Below are 21,742 nucleotides of genomic sequence, written 5' to 3'. Positions count from 1 at the left end.
TTAACTTCTTATTAAAATGTTCTTCTGTTTTTCAAAAACCATTTTTATAGATTACCTTTTAAACATCTTACTCTAATTTTATATCTATTAACTCCATTATGAGATTTCTCTGTAAAACATCTATTATATATCCTTGGTTTTATATCCTAAGTGTAAGATCTATTTCCATGTTTATTTTCTAGAAAAAAAAGAAAGAAAAAAAGAAATATAACAAGTAAGCCAGAATATTCCCTCCAGCCTCAAGTCAATTTTATTCACCTGTATGTTCTTTTTTATTTTGGAAATATCATTCTACAGTTACTTTCTCATCTGCACCTCCTCAGGCTACTATAAGTAGGGTTTTTCTTTTTCATCATCGTAGTTATTTGAAGGTTTCCTAGTTTTCTCCTTTCCAAACATGCATCATCAGTTGGTTCCAATCCTCCTTGCTCCATCTGTGAAATTGCAGACTGAACCACGCAAACAGAACTCATGATCTTTCCTACTTGTTTGTTCCTTTCACTTCCTGGCTCATTTAATGGTTCATCCACTCAGAAAAACACTGACACCACAAAAACTTGCTTTTCTGTTATGTTTTCCTACAGGTCCATATGGTGCCACCAGTTTTACTTCTGAAATGACCACTTTGTTTTCTCCTCTCCTATTTTAACTACCTTGGTTTAGACCCTTCCCTGGGGAGGTATTGAAATACTTTCTTAAGGAGCTTATTGTCATGAAGAGTTTCTTTTAGATTTATTTTCCAAACTGCTCACCAAGTTATTTTGTAACATAGCCAGATGCTTCTTTAAAACACTGTTTTTAAATACTCAGTCTTTCTTTTCTATTGATGAAATAAAATCCAATCTAGTTAAGCATACCAAGCACTGTACTTTATAACTAGGACACCATTGTCTTGCCACATCTCAGAGCTTTGTCAAGCTCACTACACACATAAGTCTGAACCCCTACCTGGAGAGAGTGTGTAGTCTGTATTTCTGAAACTTTGTTTCAACTATTTCTTCTTCATGAAATATCTCTGATTTTTCCTAGTCTTTTCCCAGGGGTAGATTTTACCTCTTGTGCCATTCACATCTAGGCATGAGAAATCCAGCTTCATCCTTCCTGTCCGGGCCATTTGTATTTCATTCTGCCTTTCTTTACCCTTGAAAGAAACAATGTGTACCCTCCTCTCAACACCCTAACCTTTTATAAATACTTCTATTAAAATGGCCATTTATGTATCTTTTTCTACCACTATTTATTGAATCCTTTTTATGTCCTAGGTGATGGAAATATGATAGTGATACTTCTACTCTATTGGCTTGCTTCTGGAATCTCATATTGCTACTTTTATTTGATGTTCATTCTCATTGCTAAATTGTTCTTTTCTAAGGGTTATTAGGGTTAGTGTGAACTTAGGGAAGGATTTGACTCTAAGAAGTTATACAAATGTTATTTAATTGGTAATATAGAATTTCTCTGCCACTGTTTTACTTTAAAATATGTTTGATGAGTCTTTCCCTCTAATATTCATAATACATTTGGAAACATTTTCTCATCATGCCTGAAAATACATATTCAGTCCATTTTCTGTATTGTTGATGAGAGTTCTGTGAGAAAAAGTAGGCTCACAACTAATGGACTGTATTTCAGATGCACTTTAATTTTCATGGCATTAGACTCTTTCTGTGACTTTGATTCTGCTCAAGAATCTTGTGATCACAGAGTGATTCAACTGAATGCATTGTCAAAATAGTCATCAAAATTATTTTAAACTTAACAAAACAGTACAATCTTTTGAAACTCACAAAAAGACAGTTTAGAAGAGAGGAAAAGGGTATTTTTGTGAAAGACTATATTGCCATCCACTTGCCTTGATTTAAATAGTATTGTTTTTATTTGCCAGTTCAACTTTTTTATTCATTATTTCTTCTGTTTATTTAACAAATGTGCATGTATGTGAGAATTAAATTGCACCATTATTATAAGTCAATTTCAAAGTCAGATTTTGATTATAAACTAGAATTTTGCAAAGGGATTATTTCTTAAGGAAATGATAAATAAGCTGGGGATAGGGGATGTTTAAGAAATGTATAGTAATTATTCTAATTACCCTATCACCAAAAGCTATTATTTCTTATAAAAATAATGTGAAGAAGAAAGCTGATTAGAATAGAATATCATATAGGAGTAAAAAAGACCATCACAGTATTAGTGTAAGGATGGGACTTCAGTACTTGTCAAGCTACCCATACCATCAAAGTGACCATTGGCCAGGATTTCCAGGGTAGAAAGACAAGGAACTGAAGTGAGGTACCAAGGGAGGGAGCAGGAAAAGTATTAGGATTTCTTAAGCAGTGGTTGGAAATTGAAATTATGAATGTATTCTCAGCTAGCCAAAGTTAATGTACTTTCAAGAACTGAGGAGATAAAGCTAATTTTTTATCTTGTAATAAGTATTAACAATATCCTTTTGTTTTGCAGCCTCACAGTTTGAATGCCACAGACTATGATGATTCATATGTAATGTTTTATAATTTTCAAAATACAACCAGGAAGTACATATTATTATTCCTGTTTCATAAGAAAACCAAATTATAGATAATTTAAAGTATTTACTGAATTCAGAAAAAAATGCGCCAACATATTGATTCCATTAGATTTTTTTTTTTATTTCAGTTCTCTTATTCCTGTAAGTACTTGTGCATTTATATATGTAATGCAGCATGAGTAACAAAACATAATTCCTGCTTTTGTTTAGGCTTATGTTCTAGGAAGCAAAGTAGGTAATTAAGACAATTGATCAAGTGTGCAAGAGTGAGCTGTGATGGGGCTTATGAGTCACGTTCCACAAAAAAACTGACTTTTAATAGAGCTACAAGGTAGATCTGGTATGAAAGTGGAAAGGAGGGTGGTCTAAGCAAAACATATAAAATCCAAAACACTGAGGTGAGGAAATGCTTGAAGTAATGAAAGACCACAAATAAGACAGGTTGGGCTAGACTGCTGAGTTTGCAAAAGGAAAAGGGAGATAGTAGGCAAGGGCTCAGATTAGAGGTCCTTGCTCTTTGTTTACACATATTGGACATTTTAAAATTCTGAGTTTATGAAGAATTTAAGCAGAGAAGTGAAATGGTCAGTGGTGAATTACATTCTGCAGAAGAATACTAAGAGAAAGAAATAGAACCAAGACTGAACTGTATTGCCTATTACTTAGAAAGGTGAGAATACAAATGAGAATGAGTCAGAGATGAGAATTACTATGGACATTTTGGAAGTCTTATTTGAGGGAAATACGGACATAACATGTTTAAATTGTGTTTAGTGAAATAATTATGTGACCCTGTGTATACTTCAGTTTTTCACCACTACTATGTAATATTCATGTAGCAAGCAGATGGTTAGCTTCTACTCACTGGGTAGATTCTCCTAATATTTTGGCATGCAGGTAAAGAGCCAGAGGGCAGGTCACAATATGAATTATCTTAGTGGCACTTTATGGAGGTAGTGAAAAAGGAACAATATTTGAAAAGTAGAATTAGAAGTTAATTTGTGGAAAATTCTTTCAAATCTTGCAGCTATAAGAGAGGTTTCCAAAAATTTGATAATCATGTACTTTCCATGGTCTTTCAATAACATGTGATGAGATTTAAGGAAACTTTTCTAAGTCAAAGATGATAATAAAAACTTGATAAAATATTCAAGAGAAAAGACTAGATTAAATTTCTAATCTCTTTGCAGCAAACATAATTAATAGACAATTAAAGTCACTTTAGGTAAAATAAATATGGGGAAAATATTTTATAGAGCTATATCTGTGAGTTAATTCATAAAAACATTCTGTTCATTTTTAAAATATTTATTTATTTTTAAGTTTTAGGTGGACACAATATCTTTATTTTACATTTATTTGGTGCTGAGAATCGAACAAAGTGCCTTGTGCATGCTAGGTGAGCACTCTACCACTGAGCCACAACCCCAGCCCTGTGTTCATTTTTAATTAATTGGTTTTTTATGTAATATAATTTAAATTTTCTAATGTATTATAATCTTTTCACATTTAAATAACTGCTTTTATACTTAATTTTTCATTTGAGGTCTTATATCCTTTCCCTTAAAGAATGCCCAAGTAACAGTAATAAATCAGAGCCCACTACACTTGGGTCTGTTTCTGTAGAAACTGATGCAATCTGTAAAGGAAAACATGGAAGAAGAGTCAATGGCAAGATACTAGACATTTTCCTCATTAGCACAATTGGGCTTTAGTGTCAATAATTGGGATCTTTCATTAACAAAAGAGATCTAGTTGTTTTAGTTCAAGGATACTCTGAGTCATGTATTGAATTGCTTTAAATGTAATGAAGATAAATTTTTTTAGAATAATGTCTGAATTATATAAACACATGATTTAATATTAACAGAGGAACATAGACACTGTCCATTAGAGATTCCCAAATTTTAATGTGCCTAAAGATTGCATGAAGACCTATATCAAATTTTGGTTTCTGTATCTTAACAGCAAGAGATGCTAACCAACAACCAAAAATTGCTTACTTAATCCACATTCCAGTGATTTTGATGTAGAGGATCTGAAAATCAAATCAGTGAGGAAGTGCGTATATCCTGCTTGGCATATCTCTCTTCAAAATTTTTTCCCTCTGATTTGAGGAACTGAAGGAAGATGCCAAGTAAAACATCTTCATCATATTGTTAATTAGTAAATGTATTTAAAGTCAAAATAATAGAAAAATATATGATTTAACACCAGAAACAATAACAAGGTTGTTATACATAAGTATATAAATTTGTAACATGCCAACATAAATGGTTTTTACTTAAAAATCTCTGGAATTAGTAGTGATACTAAAAAAAGAGAAAAAAATCACTGCCTGATTTAAATTTTATATATATATATATATATATAATAGATGTATTGTAGGTTTGAATAATCATTTCAGCAAGGCTTCATCTCTTAATCCCAAATTAAATCTCTTTATCCCAAATTTTTAAAAGCATGTTACAATGAATATTTTAAAATTGAATTAAGAAACTTTGTCATATTTTTTAAAGTCAACTTTACTACAGTATGATTTATATTGCCAGAATATTTAAATATATAAAGCAGTAGATGTGTTTTAATCCTTGAATTTGCAAATTAGTTCTTTGAAATTAAAAAAGTAAACAAATTAGAAAATAGATAAATAAAGTAGAAGTAATTTGTTCAAACTCAAGATAAGAACATTAAGTATGAATTTAATGTATCTTAAGGAAACTAAAATTCTCTACAGAAAATTTTGAAAGAAAAAGTCAAACCTTTCATAATAATTCAGTGTATATGTATATACAGAACTGTATTTAAAATATATTAGCACTGGGAAGATTTTAGAGATGCCCTTGGCTTATGTTCACGTTTTTTTTTAATAACTTTATTTTATTTCTTTAACATGGTGCTGAGGATTGAACCTAGGGCCTCGTATGTACCAGGCAAGTGCTCGACCACTTAGCTACAGTCCCAGCCTCTGATGTTCACTTCTGTAGATGAGGAAAATGAGGACAGAGCCCTGAGCCACTTGCTCAGAAGAAAGCCTGGGAGATCAGTTTGGAACCTAGTGTCCCACCCTCTCATTTATAAAACTTTTTTTTCTTTTTTTAAGTTACATGAAACTTTTGTGACATGGATTGTATTAATCTGTTGATTTTCACATTTGTATCAATGTGAAAATCCACTGAGTTCACACTTTTCATACTTACATAAACCAACGAATACTAGTGCAGGTGTTTTATACACTTAAATTATAGTCCCACTGAAGGAGCTGTTTGAGACATTAGGATGAGAGAAAAGTTTTTAGCTTTATTTCCCACTGTAAATCACTGAAATAGACAAATATTAAGGAGCTGTTAAAACTCTTTCTGTAATTATGTGCTTACAACACACAGCATGTATTCTGAACTGAGTGACACTTGGGTTATTGTGGAAATGAGGCAAGGAAAAGACCACAGGTTATTAGAACTCTGGATGTCCCTGGAATTGGTGCTTTTTTTTGAATTAGAGTTTCAGTTATATATATTTCTTGAGTAGCCAACTTAGGTTTGTAGAAATTTCCAAGGCTAAAATTTTCATCAGAGAAGGAATACTTACAGTTAATCATATCAATTAAGTATATAATTTGAATGTAAAAAAACATTACATAAGCCAAGTGAAATGTGAATTTTAGTTTAAAATGTGGACTTTTATTCTTCCCTTCACACCTTCACATAACTACCCAACATTTTTCTGCCATTGACAGTAGTGTCATTTTCATTCTGTTTATTATAGGGCATTTGCATAAATTTACAAACATTTGGCCCAACCCAAAAATCTCTCAAAATGAAATAATTTTCTTTATATCTTTGGAACTATAGAGGCAGCAGAATGCCACAGACACCAGAATGGCAATATGTAAATCAATGGTTGTGCAACTGATGTGATTCTGCAATCTGTATATGGGGTAAAAATGGGAGCTCATATCCCACTTGAATCAAAGTGTGAAATATGATATATCAAGAACTATGTAATGTTTTGAACAACCTACAATAAAAATTAATTTTAATAAAAAAATCAAATTGATGAAAGTTTTCAATAATTAGTTTGGGCATAAGCAAGATCTCACACATACATTGACAATAATTTTATTGAAAACTTTCTTTTAAATCGTATGAACAAAGTCAAAAAGTAAGATCTAAATATCTCTCAATCCAGTTACTTCTTTATATCAGTAGCAGAAGGACAAAAAAGACTGCTATACTCAAGTGTGTACCTTGTCAGAGAAACAGAGCAGTGGAATGCAGCTTCTGATAAATCACTTTTTCTATTATTTTCCTTGTAATTCTTATTTATGTTACACACTCTTAAGAACAGCAACAACAATAAAGTGTATTTCTTACTTGAGTTAATTCAAGTACATGTGGGAAAAGAGAAATCAAAATCTCGTATTTGCAGCTAGAACTTACAGATACTCAGGAACAATTAGAAAGTCAGATTTGATAGAAACACAGGAATCTCTAAACACCCTGTTAACTCAGGTAATAGAAAGCAGTTGGGTGACAAAAATGTCATTAAATATCTAAGAGGAGTAATAATAATACTAGCTAACATATATTGCCTATTTGATTTGCCAGGTAGTAATATTTTATAATTTATATACATTTTTCATCAGTTTGAAAAATTTTTAGAGGTTTCCAACTAAAATTTCCCCTGACATAGCTGAACCAAAATGATATAGCTAGTAAATAACTGACTCATGCTCATTTGATCCCAACTCTATATTTATTATTTGTTTTGTTGGTTTTGTTTCAATCTCATAGCTTCTGTTCTAGTTTACAACTTTTAAAATCTCTCTTTAGTATTCTGGTAACTCCTTATCTTCCTACAACAGGGAGTGTACTAGACAGTGGGAATTACTTTCTGTCATCCTTATTTGGTAGATTTTGAATTAGACTACATCTCTATCTTAGGTCATATGCCTCTCTTTTCCACTCACCTTTAACTACAGTGAGGCATCATGTGAAAACTGTGACAACACCTTATTGGGACCCAGGTAGAAATCAAGAGAAGGTGGGAGTTCTTTAAAGTATGCCATGATTTTAACAGATACCTTGTGTCTGAGCTCTTGGGAATATTAGTTATTCAATATTTTCCCCAATATTTATAGAAACACCAATTTCCATAACATCTGTTCCACAACTCTTCAGTTTCTTATGTAATATTTTATTGAGTAAAATTTTATTTAGATTGTATATAGTGATATTTAGTGCATTCTCATTGCACATCAAGAAATTGAAATGTATTTTTGTCTAAAAATATTTGAATTTCTAAAGTGAATTAGCACATTGCTATCATTTAAATGAGACAGAAATGTGTTTCCTTAGTAGTTTTTAATCATTTTTATCATGATTAATTAAAATGTTTGTTGAAGAATGTCTAAAATAGATAATATTTACATAATTGTGTTTATAGTTCCACATCAAAGAAGTGATAAATGTCCTTGGGAAACAAGAATATAAACATATATAATGAATAATAATTAATAAGTTAGATAATTAAAGACATAATGAGATATTTTGTTAACTTACTGATTTTTAATTTGCAAGAATTAAAATTAATTTAGTCATTTTAAATATAGATTATGTTTTGGGAAGTTTATAAATTTAACATATATATATATATAACATGGCACTTATAAATTTTTTTAAAGAGAGAGAGAGAGAGAGAATTTTAATATTTACTTTTTAGTTTTCAGCGGACACAACATCTTTGTTTGTATGTGGTGCTGAGGATTGAACCCAGGCCACAAGATGCCAGGCAAGCGCGCTACAGCTTGAGTCACATCCCCAGCCCCAAACACTTATAAATTTTTTATTTAATTTTTATTATTTAAATGTTAACTTTCCTTATCTCTCATTAAGTACTTTTTAAATATATTTTAAAATAGTTAAACATTTAAAGTACTTCAGAAATTATACTTAATTATAGTGGCAGATACTCACTTTTATCATATAGAAGTTAGGCATTATTAATAGGTAATATAAATCAAAGCATAGAATCTTCAAAAATTTGCTTTTGATCTCATATTTGCTCTCATACATTATTATCTTCCTAGTCATCTGCTAATAATCCCTCAAAAAATAACTTTTGTGGAATCCAACTTCCATTTTGTTTTATAATCACATCCATAGTGCTTGCTATACTTTGTTCTGCTGAGCACAGACTTTGTCATTTGCTGATTGGTACTTGACAACAAGCCAATGGATTTCTAAACTATACCCATTTATTCCTCAATCACATGTAATTCACAAGTCACTTCCAAATTTGGCTTATTTTAATTAAAAAAAGCCCAATTTTTTATGGTATTCAGATGATTTTAGGAATGATTTCTTTTTTTTTTACAACTTGCTGAACTCTGAATGGGAAGAAAAATAAATCATAAATGTTGAAATCAAAAGAGGATCCAAATCCTACACTTTAAAAGATTGAACTGACTAGAAGTTTTTGGCACATAGTGTTATATATAACTGAAAAAAAAAAAGTCTTCATTACTCAGAATGAAGAGAACTTTGATGTTACATTTGCATGTATACATATATAATATATATTTTTACATATCTTTAAGGATTCATAAATATATTTATCACATAAAAATGTAGATGTATGAATGATTTATAATTGTATGATTTATAATTCATAAAGATAAACAGCATATGTACACGTGTACTTTTTAATCAGTACTTTGTGCCTCTGTGTATACATGCATGATTTTAAGGAAAGTATGATCGATATTACAAAGAAATTTAGCTTGAAGATATGCCAAAAGGTGCTATGACTCATTACTCTGAATGAGATTTCACTTTAAGTATGTTAATTGTAACATAATAGAAGTTTCACAATATCAAATGAAAAAAACCACCACTTCTTTAATTCTTTAGTCTTCTATCAGAGTTGATGCTCAAACAAGATCTGAATATTGTCTGTATTTCAGTCCACCCTCTGTTGAAAGGGTCTTTCATTGTCAACTCTATTGTGTTCCCTGAATAGCACTTCTCCTTTGTGACATTAGGCACCTGATGCTACAGATATTACCTAGGGCTTTACAATGGCCTTTTACTGGAGGCTGGGTGGCAGAGCTAGGGGCCTAGCTTTCCCCAAACAGGGGAAGTATTTTGAGTGCTCCTCCCTTAAAAAACAAAACAAAACAAAACAAAACAAAAAACATTAAAAGGTGTTTTTTGTTAGTTTTTTGATACAGATATTAAAACCAGGGGTGCTTAGCCACTGGGTCATATTCCCAGCCCTTTTATATTTTATTTCATGACATGATCTCATTGAGTTGCTAAGGGACTCTCTAAGTTTCTGAGGCTGGCTTTGGACTTGTGATCCTCCTGCCTCAGCCTCCTGAACCACTGAGATTACAGGCCTGTGCCACTGGGCCCAGCTCATAGAGAAATACATTTTCAACATTTTTGGGAAATCCTACTGAAGATTTCTTTGGGAAGTAAAGGACAAGGTTATTCCCATATATTGGACAGCTATATATATATACTGCAAGATCATCTTGCAAGTTTATTCAACAAAAGAACTTAAAACTATGCATTGGCACTGAAAGCTACCTCAAGGGAGCTCTGAAATCATCTTCCTGGTAAGGATTTGGCATTTTAAGAATATAAACTAAGAGTGAAGTAACATCTTATTTAAAACTTAACGTTCCTCAAAACAAAACAAAAAAATCATTGTTGTGATGGACATTAAGATATTACTGCATGGAATTTCTTCAATCATCTCTCATCATTTCCATTCCTTAAATTTAAATATTATTGAAAATGGTCAAAAAATGTGAAGAAATATTTGTGTTCAAATATTTAAAATGTGAATATCTATGGACTGTCAAAGATGAAACATAGTAAGTTTAGGATGTGAGAGAAAAGCATATTTGTAAGATGAATTTTGATAATATATTTGAATGGAAATTAGTATAATTACAAAAAAATTCTACAAATACTTCTATTGAGAAATATCAATTTTACTCAAATAGTAATTCATTTTAAAAATCAGACAAGTGGACAAAATTTACTACAGAGCTTTTATAACTTTAAATTTTTGAACATTTAGTTTCCATTTTTTTAAAAAAAACTTCAAGAATATAAAAAATTCACATAATTGTTATTATGTTCTTCTTAAATTTAATACACAGAACTATAATTATCAATATGAAGGTGTATCACTAATTTTTGAGTATAAATGATAATACACTGAGTAATATATTTATCATTCTCTTGGAAAAATCTTCATAATGTTATTCATTTTTTTGTATAGAAAAGTGCAGGAATATGAAAAAATAAAATAGCAATCACTTATGTACTGGAGGTGGTATATATTAGACTTGATGATTTTCTATTTTGTGTATTCTTTATTTTTATTTTAATTAAATATATTGTACGCAATCAAAATATTCCCTACTGAATATAATAACATTTCAATTTTCATATTATGGTATCATACGATTAGTATGTGTTTTGTTATATTAAAATATACTGTTTTTCAGAAATTTCTTAATTATAGAAAAAAGAAAAAACATTTCATGAGAGAAAATATGTACACTTATATCTCTTCCTTATAACATTATGAAGCTTAATTTATATTCTTTTAGTCCCCCATGACTGACTTTCCTAATTTCCTATTAACATTAAAATTTCTTTTGATAAAGTAATAATTACTTTCATTAAAACTCATTTAAATTCCCAAGTCATGTGTCTTCTTTAGAAACATACTTAATTATCTGTGTTACTTAGAGTTATGTTTAGGAAACCCATTGACCTTTTCTTCATATTTCACAATTACCCAAATAACACAAGCCTGCCTACCTAAGACCTCTCTGTCCTGTCACATCAACATAAAAAAGATACTTTTCTCACTTTATCATTTGGGGTTTGATTATGTGTCTACAAAAGGGCAACCAGTCTGTGAACACCAATGTCTTTTTTATATTTCCCCATAGAGTATTTGTTTGATGAAGGAGATGAAATTAAAAGAGATGGAGCTGGTCATGGTGCTACATACCTGTAATCCCAGCGACTCAGGTAGCTAAGGCAGGAGGATTGCAAATGCCCAGTCTGGGAAATTTAGCAAGACCCTGTCTCAAAATACAAAATAAAGATTAGAAGGGTTGGAGATGTAGCTCAGTGGTAGGGTACCCCTTGTTTCAATAACCAGTATTGCAAAAGTGAAAAGTTAATTACTCCACATTTAATTTTGGACCATGCTAAGAAAAGAGATTCTTGATAAAACAATAAAAAGGTGGACCTCTGCCACACTTTAGCTCTTCATAGTCAATGTCTTCATCTGTGATACTTGTACATGATTGTTCCCATCACCATAAATGCCTCTATTTATCTTTATTTACAAAATTATAGATAAATGATTGACCATGTTTACTTCTCCAAGAATAGTTGTTACCTGTATAGAGCTGAGACTCAATCACATGGGAGTGTGGCTATTATTAGAAAGAAAAATTTTTGGAAGGAAGTATTGAGGCCTATTTTGGAACTATAAATTTGATGTCACATGCTAATAGTTTTATGTGGGGTAGGTACTAGCAGTGTGTATATGATTTGCAAGTAGCATCTGTAGTGCATGTGCAAGTGTGTGGGGATGAACCATTTCCATTTAGTGCCTTTAGGTAGTGATGCTAGACACATTCCAAATGTACAAGTCATTGCTCGAAATATGTAGGTAAATGCCAGCCTGACAAAAATTCCTTCAAAGATTATGAGAGCAAGTTTTTTGTTAGTGATATGTTTATTTGTATATTGATCTTGCAGTTAAGTGGTATTTTAAAAACCATTTAACTTTCTGAATTGTCTTATCTAATGTAGATGCAAATATATATTTCAGTGAATATTAAATAAAATGCACACATTGTTTAATTTAGTATGTGATGCATAATGAACATTAATACTATTTATGGTATTTATTTTTATCTCCCACACCAAAAATTATTTTCAAAATCTGCCAAATTAAAACAATGAAGAGTAAGAAGTTTGACTAGTTATGAAAAGCATATTGAAATATTGACTAGAGATCGGGTTTATTGCTTAATGGTAGAGCGCTCGCATTCTCAAAATGTCAAAAACAAAAACAAAAACTGCATTCAAACTCTGTAATCAAGCAAAATAAACTGAATATTCAACCTAATTTCTATCTGACTAAAGCTAAGCTATATGAGTTACTTGATGTTCCTCTGATGCATCATGCTGCCCATTTGTGATCTTCCTGTTTTGTTTAGCTTGTTATTTTCCACCTAGCCAATGTGGTAAACTCATATTATTTTATTATATTACTTTATAAAGACCTTTTCTGATGCTTCTCTGAGGCATGCATCCATTACTTATAGTTGATAGTACAATTTGCAAACTCACCTTGGCTAAGGAACAATAGGGCTGTTTATCATATAATCTAATGAAATGTCTTCAGAATGGTATAGAAGAGTGGGGTTGACTTCAGGGAAGTCCAAGAATATTTTCCAAGACCCACATGCAGAACATCTTTCCATTCGACCATTCCTTTTTTGGTCATCATCTTCTGGTTTAATTTCAGTATTCTCGAGATGGCTATGTCTACCAAAGATTTGAACTGCTCACAATCAAGAGCCCTGCAGGAGAGTTTTCCCTTCATAAGTTTGATCAGAGTAGAAAGGAAAACTTTCCCTGGGAGAGTCCTAACGGATGCCTTGCCTCTACTGTCACTAATCTATACTGAACCACATGTCCATTATTTAGTTACAAGAGATTGGGAGAGCAAGCATGCCACCTTTCCTGCCTCCATAACAAGAAGTGGGGTTTTCAATACTGTTAAATGTTGTTATTATGCAATAATACCTTTGACACATCTCAACTCCTAATTCCAGGTCTGTCAAAGTATATTTCCTCTATTTTGATCCTCTTCCAAAAAACACATGAGCACAACTGCATTACTAACTACATCACATTAATGTAAATGTTTAGAATTTTGTAGACTTCTCTATTAAAACATCAGCAACTTGTGGGAAGAGAACCTATTGTTTTCATCATTATATTCTTATTGCTTTATATCTGATAAGTGTTTAAAACCCTTTAAATAAGTTTAAAAACTGTTAAAATAGATAAAAAGAAATTTATGATCGAATTAAATACTTTAAAATATTTAATTAAGATAAGAACTTGAGATAAGTAAAATTGTAATGGTTATAAAACAGCATTAGATCTCATAGGTTGATCTATTGTCAAAACACAACTTTCTAATCAAAGTAAAATGGAGACCACATACATAATTTTCTAGTAGCCACATTTTAAAAAATTAAAAAGAAAAAGGTAAACTTACTTTCAGTAAAATATTTCAATTAAGCCAACATGTTCAAAATAGTGAATTTTCATCATATAATCAATATAAATTTAAGGAAAAGAAACTATACATCCTTCATTTCATATCAAGTCTTCAACTTCCCAATCTGGAATAGCAACAGCTGAGTCATTCATTTGGCTAGTTACTGATTTACTGAACAGCATCCACTTAATATGTTCCTATCCTGAAGTTTGTTTGCTCTTTTCTAAACAAATCATTTTAGATGATAGGTGGATATTGAATCAAAATAAAATCAGGTGCCATTTATATCCTAATGTGAAGAAAGGCAGTTCCCTTTTTAAAACAAAAAATAAAAACCAAAATTTTCTCTGGGCTAAAGGCAAATGTTAGTGTAAGCACATTAGAAATCCTCTGTGGAAAATAGAAATTAAATAAACTGGTATGCATAAAGAAACACTTCAAAAAATTCTTTTGCTGTGGAAATGCTTTTTAAAAGCAAAAGCATGGATCATGCTATTAGGATTGAGTTGCAACAGAAGAAGAGCCTAAGGAAGTCAGGAAGCATTTCAGTTTAGCAGACCAGTCACAGGAAGAGTCTTTCGCATCATGCCGCTTATTTCAAAACTGTGAACTGACAATCTGAAAAAGTTGAAAACAGCAGGGCACATAACAATTGGGTACTTCATTACATGCTAATGACTCAGTATTGTTCCTCCCAGGGTACCTAATTTCAATTTCAGCACTTTCTTTTCCTTTCATTTTTTAAATTTTGGGTCCAAAATGCAACATCAACTTGAAAAATAATAGAACATCATATTTAACAAAAGTATCTCTGAATTTTGTCCATATCTGCCATATAAAGGATTAATGTTTCAAATAGTAGTCTTCCAGCATATGTAAAAACCATGAAATAGAATGACCATATTACTATCATGCAAGCCATTCATACTTTGCACCTGAGAAGGAAGCATGATGAAGAGTGTACATAACTCTTGTTTCTACTCTTCACTGAAAAATAGTTGAGAAGAAAAATACAAAATTTTAGAGGTAATTGTAACTACTGAAGAAAAGAAAATGTTTAACATTCCAAAAAAAATCCTAATACTATTTTTGTCAAATCTTGGATGGGCTTTGTAGATGCTTGAAAATGGAATGTGAAATCAAGTGCATCAATTAACTTACTCAATGTCCTTACTCATGCCTTGATGTGTCCTAGAGCGGTTCAAACCAATTCTGACAGCCTTATATAAAGACAGGAAGTTAGCTTCCTTTAGAAATTTCATTACATGCCTCTTAACTCCTATTCTGTGTGAGTTTTTCTCTGTGAAGTCACTTTAGCAGACCATGATTCATGCTTGTTCAACATCCTAGAAAATATATCTTTTCTGTTTAGCTGAGCTTTCAGAGTTAAGTGCTAAAAGAGGAGTAGAATTCAATAAAAGTTGAATAATATCTCATTTATTATTTATCTGTATTTTCTTGAATATTCCTGAGTTTCCTTAAGAACTTTATTTTGAATTCTTTTTCAGGGATCTTATAAACTTCTTGCAGATTAGGATCTATTTATGGAGAATTTCTGTGTTTTTTTGGGGGGTTGTCATGCTTCCTTGTTTTTTCATAAGTTATTGTGTTCCCACATTGATATGGACACATATTGTTTAAAAGCTATCACTTCTAGTTCTAGAAAGCAGCTTTTGTAGGAAAAAAATACTTCTTTGACTTACTGAGATATGTCAGTGGTATAGTGCTTTGGTTTGGGGTATAGGTAAGCTCAAAATCCTCCATGTAATTTCTTCATCTGTAACGTGTATCACCAGTGTATGTGAGTACCATCTAATTAGTGTATAGACTTCAGCAATTCATGAAGGTACACTGACAACTTTAGAGGGGACACGAGCTTACAAAGATGCTTGTCTTCAGAACCTACAGATCTGACCACTGATGGTTCTGGAGCTTGTGACAATGACATCTAATGTCTCACTGCTGCCAGATGTGGAGGGGACCTCCCCAAGTCCCAAAAGACAACACAAGTGATGCCAGGGCATTAGGAGGCAAGAACTGAAGCCCCAAGGCTGTATTCTAGAGAGAAGAACTTCTTTAGGCTCCATACAGCAGTCATGGGTGGCACCAAGGCATGTGGCATTCATAACAATAATCTTATATCTGTAGAAAACTGAGAGTTCTGTTTCCCATCCTGTGAGGCATGCACAGGTACAAGGTATCTAGATGTATCTGAGGATTAGCTACTGGTCCCTAAGGTATAATGGTGTCTAGCTATTGTTGCGTCTTTGATTCTAGGAATTGGGAATTGACCAAGGTGACCTTTCTTGGACTTAATTCTCACTCAGAATCAACTCAGCTCCCCAAATGATGTCAAATCCTGTGAGTAATTTGGAATTTTCACTAGTTAGGACTTAACATCTCTGAGTGGGATTTATGCAATTTTCTGGCTTATCCTTGCCTGGAAATGTGGAAAGTCCTTATTATCCTCACCCCTGAAGTTTACCTTGTAGTTGCAGTGTGCTTTGTTCCTTTATGAGATTTTATGTTGTATGGGGTGCCCACCACTTCCTTCCCAATTTCCAGACTTCTTACTCAGTTACTTTCCTCAAAATGCAGTCAATCTTAAGCATTTTGTTTCTTCTCTGTGGCAGATGACTGCAGGCTCTCTATTAAACTATCTCTCTTTCTCTCCACCCCCCCCCCCTACTTAAAAAAATACAGTTAAACTTTTCCTTTGAATCATTACTGGGAAATTTGATTTTACAAGAACATACAGATAACACTGCATAAGATACTGGGGAGTGGGCATTTCAGCTGTTCTGGATGCTGTTGTTTGGTGTGTGGTCCTCCTGAGGGGATTTCTCTGGAGGGCAGCCAGTGCAGGCCACAGTGACAGGGCCATTCGCCCCTGCACACCCTGCCTCTTCCCTGGAGCAGCGTCTGCTGGTGTCTTCCACCTCCTGCAGGCCTAACACGGTGCAAGAGGTGTCAGAGTTCCTGAGCCAGAACCCGTGGGTGGCCGTCTGGGTGGCGGTGCTGTGCTGAGAGGGCATGACTGACAAACACTGGCGCCACCACTGGGAGTTTTTGTTCCGCAATGCTGGGCACCTGGCCCCCTAGGGTGGCCTTGCCTCTGCTAACCCGGAGGAAGTGGGACCTGCAGTCGGCAGATGCAGCAGCTAGTCTCCTTTTCCATGGCCTAGGCAAACCACGTCTTGCTTTGGTGCTCGTACCCTCAAAAAGTTATGGATAAAATTCTTAGTATGGCTGAAGGCATCAAAATGACTGATGCTCCAATCCATACAACAAGAGACAAACTGATTGCTAAGATGGGGTATAAGAGCTATCCAAAAAACAAATCAGAAGGAAAAAAACAACTGTGCAATTGAGCGAGATCTTGCAAAAATTTCTGGCAAAACAGAAGGTACATCAGCTCAGTTGGAAAAGAGTTCTACATGTTCCGGGTCATTCACCAAACAGAGAGTAGTGGAAACTCCACTCAGAGCTCTGGCATCTCTGGTCAGAATAGCTCTACACGTGAGGGAGAGCGATCTGTTTCCAGTCAAAGCAGTAGCAGCATTTCCTCTCAGGTAACAACGGCAGGATCTGGAAATGCTTCTGAATCAGAAGCTCCAGATAAGCATGGTTCAGCATCTTTGTTTCTTTATTGTTGAAATCCAATGTGAATAGTCCGTGACCCAGTCCACTGATTCCAGACAACAAAGTGGCTCATCTAAAATGAGTGCTATGGAAGATTCTTCAGTCTCTGCTTCTCAGAGCAGCTCAGAGATTGAGGTGCCCTTGTTGGGTACTTCTGGAAGCTCAGAAGTAGAGTCTGCTTTATTTTCTTCTAAACCTAATTTTGAGACAGCTTCAAGTGGATTTACTTCCCAAACTAGAGGCAAGTGTTTCATAATCAGTTTCTAAAAATAGTTTCTCATCAGGCACATCATTACTAATTCCCAAGAGAAGCTCAACAAATACATCAATGCTCACTTCCAAAAACACTTCCCAGGTAGCTGCATCACTGTTAGCTTCCAAGAACAGCTCCCAGACCAATGGATCTATGGTTTCCAAAAGCACTTCCTTAGCAAGTGTGTCCCAGCTAGCTTCTAAGACTAAGTTATTCTGAAACTAACTTCTAAGTTCTCAGAGTAGCACCTCAGAGTTTCCTTCTAAAAGTACTTCATAGTCAAGTGAGACTTCTATCAAGTTCTGTTGTTGCAAATTAACCAATGAAGATGTGAAACAGAAGCACCCTTTCTTCAATAAACTGTATAAAACAGTGGCATGGAAATTAGTAGCTGTTGGTAGCTTTAGTACCAATATGAATCATGGAGAGCTCCTAAATACAGCTATTGAGGCTCTGAAAGCAACACTGGATATTTTTCTTGTCCCACTAAAAGAACTGGCAGATCTGCCACAAAATAAAAGCTCTTAAGAAAGTGTTATTTGAAATTGTGGTGCAAGTCAGTGTACTTGGGCACTGGCTGTGGAAAAAGCAAAAAAAAAAATGCAAAAGCAGTTGCATCAAGAGAAGCATTGAAGTTATTTCTTAAGAAAAAAGATGGTGGTAAAAATATGTAAAAGGAAATACAGAGGCAGTGAGATAGAAGATCTAGTACTCCTTGATGAAGAATCAAGACCTGTAAACTTACCTTCAGCTTTAAAACATTCTCAAGAATTGCCATAATCTGTAATATGTCAAAAATATCACTGCATACAGTATCTGGTATTTGAAGAGAAAACTGGCTTACTTTTGTACAGTATAAAACACAGGCTTTCACAAATTTTGTATTGCTTTTTTCCAGGTTTGGAGAAAAATTTACATTTTAATTCTCTTCACATAAGTAGAAGTTGTAAATAATTTATGAATGACTGTACATATTAAAAAGGTATGCATTAACAGAATACCAGTATGCTGTTTTATTTGCTGAAAAAAATACTGACTTCTATTTTTAATGATGTATTAGGTACAATGTGTAGTTCTGTAGACTCTTAAAATTTTTGTACTACTTTAAGTTTGGTGAAAATGTATTAAGTTGTCTACAATGCTTTTTATTAGTTGAATAAACCACATCAAAGAAAAGGGGACCACAGTATTTGAATGTCTGAAAGTCTTGGTTTTAAGAATGTTGCCCATAGTGTTGAACATGTCTGTAAGAGAATAAAAGCAAAAATAGTTGCCTCAGACTATTTTTATGAGAAGTTGTAAGCATTTTTTATATATAAAGCAGTATAATGTACTTATTGTTATTTTATTCTGAATTTGTTTAAAATTCAACATGATTTTGACCACTGATGATTCTTTAAGTGGGTTAATTTATATTTTGAGGTAGAATACAATTTACACTTTTTCTTAAAGACATAAATGTGGGTTTCTATATTAAGCATATTTCATGACTACTATTAACAGTAGTTTAGATATTAATTGATTTGTTTAGATAGCAAATGATTTAAGCTATTTTACCTTTTCAAAAAATTAAGATACTGGGTATTTGAAACTGCCTGATATCCCAGACATCAATTTTATCCTAGAGGAAGCATGCTTTCTGTTTTTCAGTCACTGCCACTAGCATATTTATTGGGAGATATTTGTAATTTTCCTAGTTACTCTGTCAGTCCTTACAACTCTGACTTAGGCTCCAAATTGACTGAGTTATACAAATCTTCCAAGTGCTACTTCCCACGTATTGCAATTGATCCAGGTTTTTTTAAATACATAATATTTTATGTATTATTATTTAATACATAATAATTTTTGCTTTGAAACATATTGTGGAGACTTTTAAAGGGATAAAATGTTAATAGCAATACTTATTTAAATAATTTAAAAATAACATTTTTTTCAGTAAATTTTAAAAACTATTCAACTCTTTGGAAAGTAAAAGCTAACAAACTTTACTCCTGATGGGAAAAAATATTTCTCAAATATGCTCATGAAATATATATGTTGAACAAATTATCTTATGATTTTTTTAATTTAATGATAAATTATTATACCCTTTATCCTGTTTTATAAAATATTTGTGTTTTACATGTTTTTGTTAGTTTTATACATCCCAGATTCTTTCTGTTACTTAGAGAAAAAAGTTAGTAGTAACACACTGAAAAATAAATAATAAAAATGAAAGTTTCCAAAAATTATGATTATATATGTATACATATGCTAATTCATAATCTTTTGTTGTGTGTATTGACATTTCAAGTAATTTTTCTTATTAAGAAAATTTTATAGCTCTATTCATTCTAGCAATTTGCTGATAATTTTCATCCATCTTATAGGACTATTGAATACTCTTACAATAGTATACCAATTTACAATGTAATTTAAGTATAAGTCAATTCCCTAAACTATTTTTGCTTTGCTTAGAGAATTATAAATGGTGAAGGGGCCAGATCGCCAACAGCAATACAGCCAGCTCTTCCCCTGGTGGCACCAGGCCAGGGTGGAGTGCATGAAGCAGTTCTGGATGGAGGAGGAAGAGCTGGATGGGGTTGTCATGAAAACCAGTGCAAGGTGTTTGATTGCTATTGGAAGCTAAAGGAACTGGGAGTTGACTTAAGGTTCCAGGCAGATCTGGAGTGACTGTAGGCTGAGGCACAGAAACTTGCAATGAGGAGTGGAGCTAGGAGCAGAGATGGAGGAGATGCACAAGAAGGAAAAGAGCATTCCCTGGCTACAGCAAAAGCATGGTCAATATCAAGCCTGAGAAAGCATAGGAGGATTCATAGGAAGTGAGGAAGCAGAAACACAAAAACTTTGTGGAGAAACAGGAGAAACAGATGAAGTCCTTTGGCATTTTCTGCAGCTGGGCTGATAGCCAGAAGTTCCTGTCAGACAATGTCCACTTGGTATGTGAGGAGACAGCCAACTACTTGGTAGTGCATTGACTTAGAGGTGAAGGAAAAATTGTGCACTCATGGAGCAGGTGGCCCACCAGACCATTGTCATGCAGTTCATCCTGGAGCTAACTAAGAGTCTGAAGGTGACCCCTATGCTTGCTTCAGACAGCTCTTTGCTAAGATTAAGATGGCCAATGACCAGTACATGGAGAGCTTTAACCACAAGCTGGAGTCCATCAAGGAGCATGTGCAGAGCTCCAAGCTGTGCCTCAATGAGAAAGCCATGAAGGAGTGTGAGGCAGAGGAGCATGAGAATTGGCTGAGCCCTGGTGCCCTGGACCCTGTTGAGGTCTAAGAATCCCTCCCTGAGGAACTTCAAAAGTACCTTGTTGTGAAGGATGTGCAGATGCTCCAAGACACCAATAGCAAGATGAACCTCATGATGTGAAGTACCACATGCAGCATTGCATTGACTCTGGCCTCTATGTTCCCAACTCCAAGTTGAGAGAGGCCAAGGAGGGGGAGGAGGCAGGAACCTCTTGCTGGAAGTGGACCCCAAGAGGTGATGAGAAAGATGTCAGTGGGTGACCAACCCAGGGCACAACCACTTGCTGACCTACCTGCAGACCTATCTGCTCCCATTTATAGAAAACCAAAATAGACACCATGTTTCCAGTCTTTGGCTTCCTCTAGTTTTGCTGCTTCCCCCTGTCCTGGGCCCTGACCTGCCTTCCTCTTCCACTGCCCTGTTCCCCAATGGTCATCCAATTCTCTGCTTTGAGTCAATGGGCTTCAATGCCTGCAGCTCCCTCAACCTGTCAGCATTATGCCAAAGCCCCAGAAGTTTGGGGAGCGGCAGAGGTCAACAGTTCTGCCCTCTATTGGGCAGAGAATCTCCAGGCAAGGGGCCAGTCACTATGAGTCTTTCATGTATATTTGGTAAATAGCAATGATCATCCAATAAAGTATTTCAAATGCTCAAGAAATGTGTACACATATATAAGTTTAGTCAACCAAAGGGATAAGAATATGAACTGTTAGATG

At 33.7% G+C, this 21,742-nt stretch overlaps 2 pseudogenes; both read left to right on the top strand.

Moving 5' to 3' along the window:
- The first annotated feature begins 13,115 nt into the window (after positions 1-13,115).
- Positions 13,116-18,545, top strand: LOC143387978 (CDKN2A-interacting protein pseudogene; annotated as a pseudogene).
- Positions 18,546-20,235: 1,690 nt separating this feature from the next.
- LOC143387925 (hsp90 co-chaperone Cdc37 pseudogene) lies at positions 20,236-21,286 on the top strand (annotated as a pseudogene).
- The last annotated feature ends 456 nt before the right edge of the window (positions 21,287-21,742 follow it).

Source organism: Callospermophilus lateralis, unplaced genomic scaffold (genome assembly GCF_048772815.1).
Source record: "Callospermophilus lateralis isolate mCalLat2 unplaced genomic scaffold, mCalLat2.hap1 Scaffold_296, whole genome shotgun sequence".
NCBI classification, from domain to species: Eukaryota; Metazoa; Chordata; class Mammalia; order Rodentia; family Sciuridae; genus Callospermophilus; species Callospermophilus lateralis.
The sequence above is the reverse complement of the archived record's forward strand: the minus strand, read 5'-3'. Positions and strand labels throughout refer to the sequence as shown.